Below are 12649 nucleotides of genomic sequence, written 5' to 3'. Positions count from 1 at the left end.
CTCACACAGCATCACTTCTGCTATATTCTGTTGGTGTAGCAAGTTATGAAGACAGCCTGGACCCAAGAGGTGAAGAAACAGACTTTATCTCTTAAAAGAAAGAGTTGCAAAGGATTTGTGGCCACATTAACCTAACACAGCAACATGGTGTCATCATATTTTTTTAGTTTTTCTTGTTTTTCTACTTAAATCATCTCTCTAGTTCATCATTGTATCCTAACATATAACAGTGTCTAGCAGAGTAGACATCTAATATATATGTGTATTTGAATAAAACAAAAATAGTGATGTTATTAATTTTTATTCATGACATGTGGAATTCACATATTTAAATCTTATTATCAAAATATATCATCTTGAATAAAAATACATATTATTTCATAGAAATATAGAGCACAAGAGACTATATAGAACATGGTTATAGAGAAATAAAGTGAAATGCCTAAATCATAACTGAATAGGAAACATTATATCACCAAGATTAACAGTACAAGCCAAGAAGTCTGTTTGAAAAAGTGTCAGAGCAATCAGTATTTTATTTTTATGTTTCACTTTTTCATTTTTTAAGGTTTTTTAAAAAAAGATTTTATTTATTTATTTGACAGAGATCACAAGTAGGAAGTAGGCAGAGAGACAGGCAGAGAGAGAGAGGATGAAGCAGGCTACCTGCTGAGCAGAGAGCCTGATGCAAGGCTCAATCCCAGGACCCTGGGGTCGTGACCTGAGCCAAAAGCAGAAGCTTTAACCCACTGAGCCACCCAGGTGCCCCATTTTTTAAGGTTTTTAGCTTGAATGTCACTTTGTGTTTTACCATGAGCTATTATATTAATGGGTACATTCTGTGGCTCCCTCACTTGAAACTAATCTCTCTTAGGAAACATACTGTCTGCCACTAACTCTGAATCTTTTAGCGCCTGTCATGGAATGAATACTCAAAAAATTCTTGTTGAATAAATACATGAGTTGAATATATGAATGAATGTCCTTATTCAAGGTATTTACCCTTGACTGTATGAATTATAATCTACCACCTATGATTGTTACAAAGATTAAATGTAAAATATTTATCATGGAACTTACTAGAATTAAATGATTGGTAATTGTTAGAGGCTGTGATTAATAGGACTTTGAATCACCATGGAATAGTTGCTGAAAACTAATTGATTTCTGGGTCGCTAGGGTGAGTCCTTGTAGGAAAGCATCTACTCTTCTTGAATAATACAATTTATGTGGGACTGAGAAAAAAAAAGAATATAGACCTTCCATGAAGAATTCTGAAGGTTGGAGAAGTCCTTGTAGTTAAGAGACCCAGGAATTTACAGAAGCTTTGTTCATGCTTAAATAAAATAAAATAAAATAAAATAAAATAAAATTCAGTTTAGCAACATGGTATGAAACCTCAGGGATGATAATGTGAGTCTTTTAACTATTAAGTAGCAGATAATTTTTGAAGATAAGTAAAATTAGATTACTATGAACGGTTATATGAGGGAAAAATCATAATAATTAAAGGAGGAAATAGAACACAGAGGCATCATATATCAAGCTGAAGTTAAAAACAATGACAAGACAGGCTATTAGATGTGGTGTGCATTTTGGCTGTATTTGCAAGTGAACGAGGTGTGAAATTTATCTATAGATTTGAAAGGGCAAGAAATGTTACTTTGTTCTTTTAAATTCAAATGAATTTGAGAGCTGCCATTTTGCCTAAGAGGAAGAAAATTCTGTCCAGATCATTTGGAGGAAGGGTGGAAGAAACAAAGGGAACTTCTTCCCTCGTGTTGCACAAGACTCTGAAAGGGCCTTTTCAATGTATGAAAAATGAGGAGAAAGGCACCCAGTCATTGTTTAAGTCTACAGTTACCTTGAAAGCAAATGATTCTGCACTTTCCATAAAAAGCCTGAGATGAGAATCTTAACCAAAGGTGAGAATACCAGGTTACTGGACCCTTCTACTTTCCTGCCGTGAAGCAGGAAGGGGATTTGTGTGTGTCATCTTTATTGCCTCTCCTTGGCCCTTCAACCTCTACCCCTCTCCTAAGACCCCTAAAGAGGCCTAAATTGTCAGGAAATAAAAGATATAGAGAGCTCTTGGAACAAATTTCCTTTTTAGCCCTACAGAACCATCTTCCCCTGAGGCAAAGGAATTGCAAGAAGGACCTTGTTGGAGAAGCAAGTGATAGGAAAGAAAAACAATGGGAATAAAGCATAAATAAATAACGTATATGCTGATTCAGGCACAAGTGTTTACATGTTCTGTTCCATTGAGGAGGTTAAATGGAGGTGTACAGATTTCCAGGATGTAAGCTTGTGGTTTTGGGATTGTGCAATTTAGGTCCAAATCCTAGTTTCCCACTTAACTAACAAAGTGAGTCAGTTTATGTTTGAAGCTGCTTTGAGGTTTACTATCCTCAGTTTACAGGTACTTTTGAGGATAAAATAAACTAATTATGACTGTGTCTAGAACATAATTAGTACTCGGTAAATGGTGTTGCTCTTTATAACATGTTTGTTTAAATAGTTCTGTTATCTAGTCACTTCAAGTAAACATATTGGAATGTCAAATATGTTTCTAGTGTCTTAATCAACTCTGTTCAGAAATTTGGAAAGAGACAAAGATACCATTCCACAAAGTGAGAATAGCAATTTTCCATCACCTTTATAAAAATTAAAAATATATTTCAGAAAAACATTGAGATATTCATAGTATTACCTTTGATATATTGCAATTACAGTATGCCAAATCATCTGGTTAGATATAAAATTTTTAGAAATTTAAAAACACTTTAATAGGTAAGAAATCTTCCTTTTCTTTCAGTAATCTTTTTCATCAGAAAGTCTGTCAATTAAAATGTACGTAATCTTGATCAAATAGAACATCTTTACTCCAGCTTTTTTCAGAATTCAGAGGATATAGAAATATATGAGTATAGTGTGTATGTGTATCCATCTATAGAATTAGATATACATAATATGTATACATATAGGGTTTTACAGATATATATATATATATAGAGAGAGAGAGAGAGAGAGAGAGATTATAAGTCTCTATGTATCAGAACTTACATATACATTCATATATATAGGAATATAAGGGATAGAGAGAGATAACTGAATTTTCTACTTTCATTTTATATTTTCTGTCATCTGAAAAAAATAAAGATGAGAAAAGACTTACAGGTCAAAAAGGCCTACTTGATAATTTGAAGATGGTATCTTTATTCAGTATTCATTGCCATTTCTAGTGCTTGGATACAATTCAAAGTCCATTAAGTTCTTGCTGGAAATATCTTCAATTCAGGTTTCTTTGGATTAAAGCATTAATAAGAAAGCTGGCAATGTTTTGTATGAGTCATTATAGATTTAATTCCTAATATTATTTTCTTCTTCAAGTATAGAATATATAGTTTAAAATGAAAAAAAGGCTAGAGTATTAGCTATTTGTAATAATAAAATGAGGAATGTAAAATTTAGATACAAACAGAATTAAATTTCTTAGCATACCTCATTCAACTTGTCTTTTTTTCAGTTTTTATTTCATAAAAAGAGGCTTGTATGAATTTCCTCTAGATGTTCTTGGGACATCATCATGCCTACTCTCTCTATTCCATAAGTTTTCATAGGATTAATCAAAGCATATTACATCAAATGAATCAATAGTTGTTAATAGTTTTTACTTGTGAGGTATGCAGAAAATTTTCAGAGTTTCTAAGTCTGAATTGTCTTCAAAGTAGGATTTCCAGATAATATCCAGGATTCTTGGTTGAATTTTAATTTCAGATAAACAGTCTTTCTTGTAAATCTGTCCCAAGTGTTGCACAGGACATACTTAGAGGGGAAAAAAAAATTATCTGACATTAAAATTCAAATAAGTGTCCTATGTTTTTATTTACTAAATCTAGCAACCCTTATTTCAAGGTACTTATGTACCTTGAAACTTACTTATGATGGAGTCAGCTAAATATTTACCCTACCTTTAGTGCATATAGCTTTTAACCTCTTGTCCACATTACAGCAGTTACAACCCTTCTAAAGTGACCATCTTGTCATATCAGTCTCCTGCTTAATATTCTTCATTGACGCCTTATCTTTTCAAGCTTCCCTTTCCAGTCAAAATTTCTTGGCTCTTCAAGCATTGGTCTCTGCCTACCAAATCTGCTACCACTCTCTCTTCATTCCTGTCATACCACATAATTTGCAATTGCTTGAACACGTCTTGCATTTTTCCCTGCCACGCTATTTTTCTAAGCTGTTACCTCTGACTAGGATGTTCTTTGATTCATCATGCACCAGATGAAATCTGCTCATCCTTTAGACCCAATTCCAATATCTTTTCCAATACTAGAAAGTCTGTCCTACTTGGGAAGGATAGCTAAGGGCTTTCCAGTTATATTTCCATAGTTCTCTAAGTGTGTTTCATTGAGCATATTACATGGCTCTGATTTTTTAAAATTCATGACAGTTTACTTGTAAGCCAGGGATGGGGATATGTGAAAGAGAAAAGAAAGTGTATGGGAGCTTGTGTATTGCAGGGATGTATTTGTGCTTGATGTACAGTAGTTACTTAATTCATGTTTGTGTAATACAAAAGAGGAGGGAGAGGGAGTATGGAAAGTCTCAGGTCTTAAAGTCAAATATTTGAAATGTGACATAGAAAAGGGGAAAATCTTCACTTTCTTCATGGTAGAAATTTGAAGAGGAATAGAAAGATTCATTAAGTAAATAATATTTGCTTTTTCTAGAATAAATATGAGATAACATTTATTTTTTCCCAAGATCTACAAAAAAAATGTAAAAGCACAAGTGCCTTGCTGAATCTTTTTGTTCATCTTTTGCTTTAATTTTTCCTGCTTTTCCAAGTAACTTCTATTCTAAAAGAGATGGTATTCCTTTGTATTTAAAATACAAATTTATGTGTCTCTTCCCCAGGGAAGATTTGAGTGAAGGAAGCTCTAATTAACCTTCTGATGTGTATCACTCAGAGGATCAGACTTTCTACTCCTAGATTAGGAAGTGTCAAAGAGAGTTGGCCAGATGTCACAATGTTAGAACAGGTGATTTTTGAGATTCTCCTTAGTCAGATGTCCACATTTTATTTCTCAATTTCAACACATCTGTTTCCATAATTAAACAAAAGAACCAAAGCCAGTTTGAAGCCAAGTATACATGTAAATTTCAGCCATTATTGTTACAGAATTCATACCTTTATTTTATTGATGATATTAAAAGATAGTGTTTGCATACTATCTTGAAATAAAATGTGTTCTTGGTGAAAAATTTTTAAAAAGGAACTTGGCAGAGTAATTACATGAAGGAATATAAAAACTTACCTTTCAACATGGAAATATGTATTTTAAATATCCCAACAGATAATTATACATAATACTCCAATATATAATGTGTAATATGTGCCTTTCTGATTAATGGTAGACTTTGAAGATAAACTCTACAGGTACTTAGTATTTCTGAAGGCTTTTTTTTTTTCCTTCCAACATGCTACATTTCTCAGCCAAGATTAGCATTCATTTTCAAGCAAATCACTTCTGCTACTAATTAATTAGCAGCTATAGAATAAAAAGCGTCTTAGAGAGTGTATGATGCAGGAAAATAAAACCTTTCTTGGCTTCAGTTTCTTATTAGGCTGCTCTGCTTTAACATATTTATACAGATATTCACTAGTTGCTCAGCAACCTTTCAATGATCAACACTGTAATAGTCTTTCCTTCATTATGTCAGGCCTTTCCTAACCACCCACACCTCCCTTACACCCCACTTGTTAGTAATGAACCCAGTTCTTAGAATCATACAACAATCGCATGGGACCAGCTATCAGTTTATGGTAAATGCCTCAACCAGGAGCATTCACTGATCTATCGCAAGCTTCTTGCTCCTCAAAAACACATTTCTCAAGGTGTCCCTATTACTTATTTTGAATAGAAGACTTTAATTCAAACTGAACAGTTAAACAATTACTCTAGGATGTGTGTTCTCTCAACCAGAAAGATATTTGTGTGGTTTTAAGAGGAAAATTTTGAGAGGGCAACTTTGAGAGGGCAATGCTTAATCCCAATGAGTATCTTTCAGTACCATTGGGCACACAGAAGAAAAAAAAAAATGTTGGGATAAAGATAGCTCCTTGGTTCCCTGCAAATTATATCACGTATATAAAGCCAGTGTTATGTGAACTTTGTACTTTAGGCTTTAAAAAAAGAGAAACACTTAAAATTAATGAAAAATGAAGAACGTCTCCCTCCATAAACTAGAGGCTATTTTAGAAGGAAATAAAGGGTAAATACAGATAAAGTCAAATAGTCATGGTGAGGACTCAGGAACCTGATGGGCTGGGTCAGAATAAAGCCTCTCATTGTTCCTTTTAACCATGATGGATAGAAGGGGTAACTTCACCAGTTCCTTTCCTTTACTTCTCTCTTTTCTCCTTCACAATGCCAAATATTATCATTGTGTTTTTTAAGGCGTGAAAGGGTACTAGGGAATAGAAGAGAAGGGAAATTCTACCCCCATTTGAGAAAACACAAATGAAGGAGTGATTTAGAAGTTCCTGGATGTTTCATCCTCTCTTTTCTTTCTATTCTATCATATGCCGTATCAATTGCAGTTATATTATCATGGAGTGTTTTATATTATTTGAATGCATCTGGACAGGTGCAATTTATTTTATATACCTTTAAAAATACATTTAACACTCAATAGTCATTGGTGTAAAGTAAAATATTTATTTTTTTAGAAATAAGAGGGTAGTGTATTTACCTTATTCATTCTTTTCTCATTACACTCATTAAACATCAAACATACACATTAAATTACATATGCTAAAATTTCTAGATTATCTAAATAGTGCTATCTACTTTCAAAAAATTATTAATACATATCAATTATCTGAGACAGCAAGACTCTGAAAGTGAAGGAATTCCTGATGTGACACTTTGGAATAAAAGATATTAGTATTCATTTTTCTTAATAGCAACTTTATATCATCCAAGGTAACTGGCAGCTATTCTGTAAGATTCGGTGTGTAAGGAAATTAAACAAGGGTGTGTTAAGTTACATTTTTTGTTTGTTGAATGAGAAATACTTCTACTTTAGCTGACAGATAAGATCCACTGTAAGAGAGAAGCCTAAAAATACAAGATTCTAGGAGATGGTTCTAGAAAGGTGTGGAGGGGCAATCTGTCCCTTTCTCACATTCTTATGAAATGTGACAAAGGTGACATCAATTTTATTTTGAAACCCAGGTCTTTAAAGTTTATTGTCAGTATTGTAACCTTTATGGAAGAGCATTATGCTTAATTATACTAAAGACTTCAGTTTATATTTTGTGGATATTTATTCCTATAAGTGGTGTGTGTGTTTGTGGTTGGGCACTCAAAAATGCCCAACCACAGGCCCACATGCCTGGGCCTGTGGTTGGGCATTAAAAAATGACCTCTAGCATCCACCACTATGCATAGTCGAGAACTCCAAAGTGTTTGGATGAGAAAATTTGATTCTGTACCTTTACTTAAATCAACTAGGTGAAACAAGAAATGGTCCTTTAAGAGAGAATAACTTCAAGACTTTTGAAACTCTCTATTTAAAAAGTTTTCCCTAGCAGGTTCTTTTAGAACCTGCTAAGGAATGAGATGTCTATTTTCTCACATTTTTATAACAAAACTGTGTTATTTAGTATAACGTTCAGATATTTGCAACATATATGTTATACCTTTATCATATATGTTTTATATATATATTTTTTGTCATGGTTGCCCTGTATAATACTCTCCATATACTTTCTAAAACTTTTGGTATTTTCACTTAGATAAAGATATTTACTTGCTTTGCCTGTGGATTTGTCAACATTTTAATTCAGAATATGGGATTTTTATCTCATATGTAAACAACTTGACATTAGTAAATATCTTATTGAGTATTTGTTTTATGATTGTTTATTTACTCACAGTAAGTGCGAATTTAGTAGATGTATCATTAAATCTTCCTATCATCACTTTCAGCTTAGATTGCAAGTATTTATTCACTCACTTTGCATATTAAATCAACCTGATCACTTGTACCTGATAAACAATAACAAATCCATTTGCAAAATTTAATATTAACTTCCCTATTTAATGCTTAGAAATCTGAATAAGAACATATAATATAAATAGAAATATACATACAGATTCAATTCAGAAAGACAATCTATATTTAAGGTTTCAGTTCTATTTCTAAATTAGTATACACCTAATTAAATTAATTTCTGATCATAGGAAATCTGTTACTTGAATTACTGATTTCTTTTTCACTCTATAAGGATCTATATCTTTTCACATTTTAACATTTCAGAAATCGGAATGCAGATGACAGGGGTTTTGCATTGTTATGTTATGTTGAATTGGTAGAATTTTTTTTTCTTCTTAAAGGTGCATCTTATCATCAAGAGTATCTTATATTCATTTAGTTAGATAATAACATAATCTCATGTAGTTTCAACATAACTATAGCATTTTAATATTAAAAACCCTGTAATACTAATATAGACCTGTTCCTTAAAACTAAATTACAAACTATTCTTTTTCAGGATTGTTTCACCTAAAATTCTCCTAATCGGAGAGACAGTTTTATACTAGGTTAACAGTTAAAGTAGATTATATTTCTTTTACACTTTAAGGGCTAATTTCTATTTCAGTTTATCCATCTCTTCTCTAGGTTTAATATTCAAGGTACAAACACATCCACTAATTTGTACTGAAAAATACTAAGCTATAGAGATCTTAGCATACTGGAATTAATAATGTTTAACATGAAAATACCTAAGTTATGTACCTGACTACAATATGCCTCCTAAAAATTATAGCATGTAACAAAGCAGTAGCTTTGTTTTGATTCATACCCACATACTGCAATTAATTTTCAAGAGTTACTTCACTTATTGACATGTTTCTTTGGTTCATCTAAGTAGTAGTAAATAAAAGAAGACCTGTAACATACACATTAAATTACATATGCTAAAATTTCTAGATTATCTAAATAATGGCTCAAATAGAATTGTTGCTTTAGTTGTATTTAGATTTTATTTTGATGTTATTTTGTATTTTTTCCTTTTGCATGTTTTCATGTTAAATGTTTATTGCATTTTTCTTCATTATATATCGTAATACCACAAAATTATATATCGTAATACCACAGTTAAAATTATTTTGTTAAGCCTTTATTCAAATGTTTCACTAAAATTAATGGAGCATAATATATTTTTATATAAAATAACATGCCAACATAAATATCTAAAAGCCACTTATTTGAACATGTAATTATCTTTAACATGAACTTATGTAGCTATGTACATATTGGGCCATCCACTTATATCTCTAGCATCATATTCTGTTCTTCAATTCTGTTGTAAATTAGACAATAATTACAAAGCAGAGTTGCACAAAATTGTTTTAAAAATCTAAGGCTAAAAATTTTATCACAGTTTAAAATTCAATTATGAAATGAGTTTTCATTTGTTACACTTTCTAAATGACACATTTATAAATGGCTCTATAAGAATTATGCTCAGCCTCTTGAAGATATATTGTTGAAATAAGAAAGACTTCAAAAACATAATTTTCATTATAATGCATAATATAATCTAAATTTAATATTGTAAGGATTACTGTTAAGTAAATTTACCAATTTACATGTGTAACATATGTCATTTTCCATTATCATAGTTCCAAAGATGACATATAGTTATGATTTATAGAAGCATGCATATATATGTAAACCATTTCATTTTATTTTTGTTATATTGAGAAATGTTTTACTAAGGAATATTAATAAAATATACTTTAGACCTGTGTTTATATTGTAAACATCTTATTTTTAAATAGATCTCCAGTAATTTAATGGCAGGATAATCTAATTGTGAAAAACACATCTTGTATACATAATTTGATTTCAAACAAAGAATGGATTTTCTGAATGTACATTTTATTCTTTAATTTGGGTTGTATGTTGTATAACAAATGCATTTAATACTGTGCTATTAAAGATAATGTTTATTTGTGTAGCATACTTAAATTTCTGAAAGAAAACAACATATATTTTAATATTGGATTAGCTATATAATATATTTAATAATGAATTATTGCTATATATAATCCTAAGACTTTTCTCAACATTGGCAATTACCTCATAAAACAGTTATGTATGCAAAACTGTTGAGTGTTTTTAAACTGTTAAATGGTAATTGTTGCATTTTGACAATTTTAAAATCTGTGTTTCATACACTGCCAAATTAAAGTGGTACCAAAACCAGTATTCTAAATTAGTCTACATTTTAGATAAAATGATTATATAATATATGATATAACTGTATGGTGATTGATGATTTTATTGCCTTATAAAGGAAATCAATGTTATTTTTATGTAAGTTATTCCATTTTATAATCAAACATATTTAACTACATCTAGATGCACCTATGTCTCCTACTATTATAAGATATGATTACTTTTCACTCTACAGAAATTTGAACATTCTAAATAAACCCATTTCACACAAAATTTGTATGCTTTTAAGGGTTGGGAATTATAACACAAATCTTCAAGTAACTCTCACTTATGCAAATAAATCTTCAGGTTCCACACTTTTCCAAAATGATGACTTTGAAAGTTAAAAACAAAATTGTTAGTTTTCCTCCCTTTGGAATTTCTCTTCATTATATGTTTGAAATATGACCTTGCCATGGTAAAAATTATGATCATATTTCCTTTATGAAATTCATTTTATTTATTATTGTTAATATTATTTTAACATTATTAACTTTATTCACTTATTTTTTCTTTTGATGAATATTTCTTGAGCATCTACTGTGTCCCAGACACCGTTCTAGATGCGAGGTATTCAGCAGTGAATGGAACAGAATAACAAAAATCTCAGCATTCGGGGAGCTTGCATTCTAGTGTCAGGAAGAAAGAATATGAGCACAAAATATACATAAAACATTGGAGCTAGTTAGTAAAATATCTGGTTGAAATATGTATCTGTTTGGAGTATGATTGTTAGATAAATTGTTTTATTCAATCCTTTATTCCAACTTTCCATCCAGTTCTACATTCAAGCTGAGGTTAGTACTGAATCACCACCACCACTAGCCAGAAATAGAATTCTGTTGCTGAAGATTTTAAGTCTGGAATTGCTAGCAAATCCTGGATCTAAAGGCTACGAAAGATCAGTTTTAACTCTCAAATTTGGTCAAGACCTGTATTTATCTTGTTTTCAAGAAAATGGGTATTTGGAATTGGTCTATAGGTTTTGGATTAGTTACAGAAGCAACATAGATCCCCAAGAATTACCCCAGAATTATTGACCCATACTCAAGAGATTATTCATGATCAGCTGTAATGACTTCAGTGATGGAAGATAATAAATAGCTATCCAGTTTATTCCTTGTAGTAAGGCTAGAACTTTGACTTGTGATAGTGTGCACTTTTTTTTATACTTCTAAGACTGTATTTTGCAACATATGTTTATCGTTAAGTGGTTTTCTTTTTTAAACTAAAACTGAAAGCCTAGAAATTTCGATACAGTTATACAAAGTTTTCCAGTATTAGTTTTTCATCCTCCCTGATTTTATACTTCCTTTCTAAAGTGGAAGGTGCAGTTAAATTCCCCAGGTGGATAATACGAATCAGGTAATTGTTTTTATAGTAATAAGCACATGGGCATTCCAAATACCTGATCTATCCTGAGGTTAATTACTAAATGTTAGTCTTGCAAGCATAGTTATTGCTTAATCATATGATTAAAGAAAAATCTTACTAAATATTAGCTTAGTAAATCTTATTGGCCAATTTGCGTAACCAACATGGATTTAGGAGATAGTAATATTCACAAAATGGCTTGGATAAATACTCAATAGCAACTTCTTCCTGACTGATGTTTTAGAGTATATTAAAGGTCTTTAAAATAATCTCATAATTGTCATACCATATTTATCTTTGGCTCCCTCAAAATACAATAATTTAATTCTTTTGAATTTCTCTATCAAATTTACCAAGGTATAATAATTTAGGCTGGCAGAATTAGTAGCAGATATGTATCCCTTTATTTGCTTATGAATGAGAGGACCCCATGTTTGACTTCCTTTCAGCTTTAAAGCAGAAATCAGAATTACTGGTCTTACTAGCCACCTGCCTGCAACATAAAAGGGGGAAAAAAAAATGTAGAGCATGCCCAAACCACATTAAGTGGTTAAGCTATTTTCTTCTTGCAGAATGGTTAAAATATTCCTTGTATTTTTGCTACAATATCTAATTATACTTTGTAGATAGAAGTTCAAGATGCAATTTATTGAGAAGGCAAGTATATGAAAACATATCACTCACCTGCCTTAAAAAATATTAAGAAGCTTTCTAAGCAGGACCTGATGATTATGCCTAATTTGTAGCTGTACTTCCAAAATTCAGTATTTTTTTCTTGTTAAGCATTTTAGATGTCAAGACCATTTTGAATGTATCTTCATTCCATTTTATACTTTTATTATAAGTTACTTTTTTCATTTTTTAAGAATTATGTCCTACCATGGGTAATCTTTTAAAAAGGTTTAGGTGATAGAAAAAGAAAACCCTAATTTGGCACCTTTAAACTCTATTTTTAAATTACTATGAA

At 31.2% G+C, this 12649-nt stretch overlaps 1 protein-coding gene across 1 annotated transcript in view; it reads left to right on the top strand.

Annotated features, from left to right (window-relative positions):
* CSMD3 (CUB and Sushi multiple domains 3) overlaps positions 1–12649 on the top strand; it is a 1237422-nt gene that overhangs the window by 482131 nt on the left and 742642 nt on the right. The gene's annotated exons all lie outside the window — the stretch shown is intronic.

Source organism: Mustela putorius, unplaced genomic scaffold (assembly GCF_011764305.1).
Source record: "Mustela putorius furo isolate JIRA1106 unplaced genomic scaffold, ASM1176430v1.1 tig00000228_pilon_pilon_pilon, whole genome shotgun sequence".
NCBI lineage: Eukaryota > Metazoa > Chordata > Mammalia > Carnivora > Mustelidae > Mustela > Mustela putorius.
The sequence above is the reverse complement of the archived record's forward strand: the minus strand, read 5'-3'. Positions and strand labels throughout refer to the sequence as shown.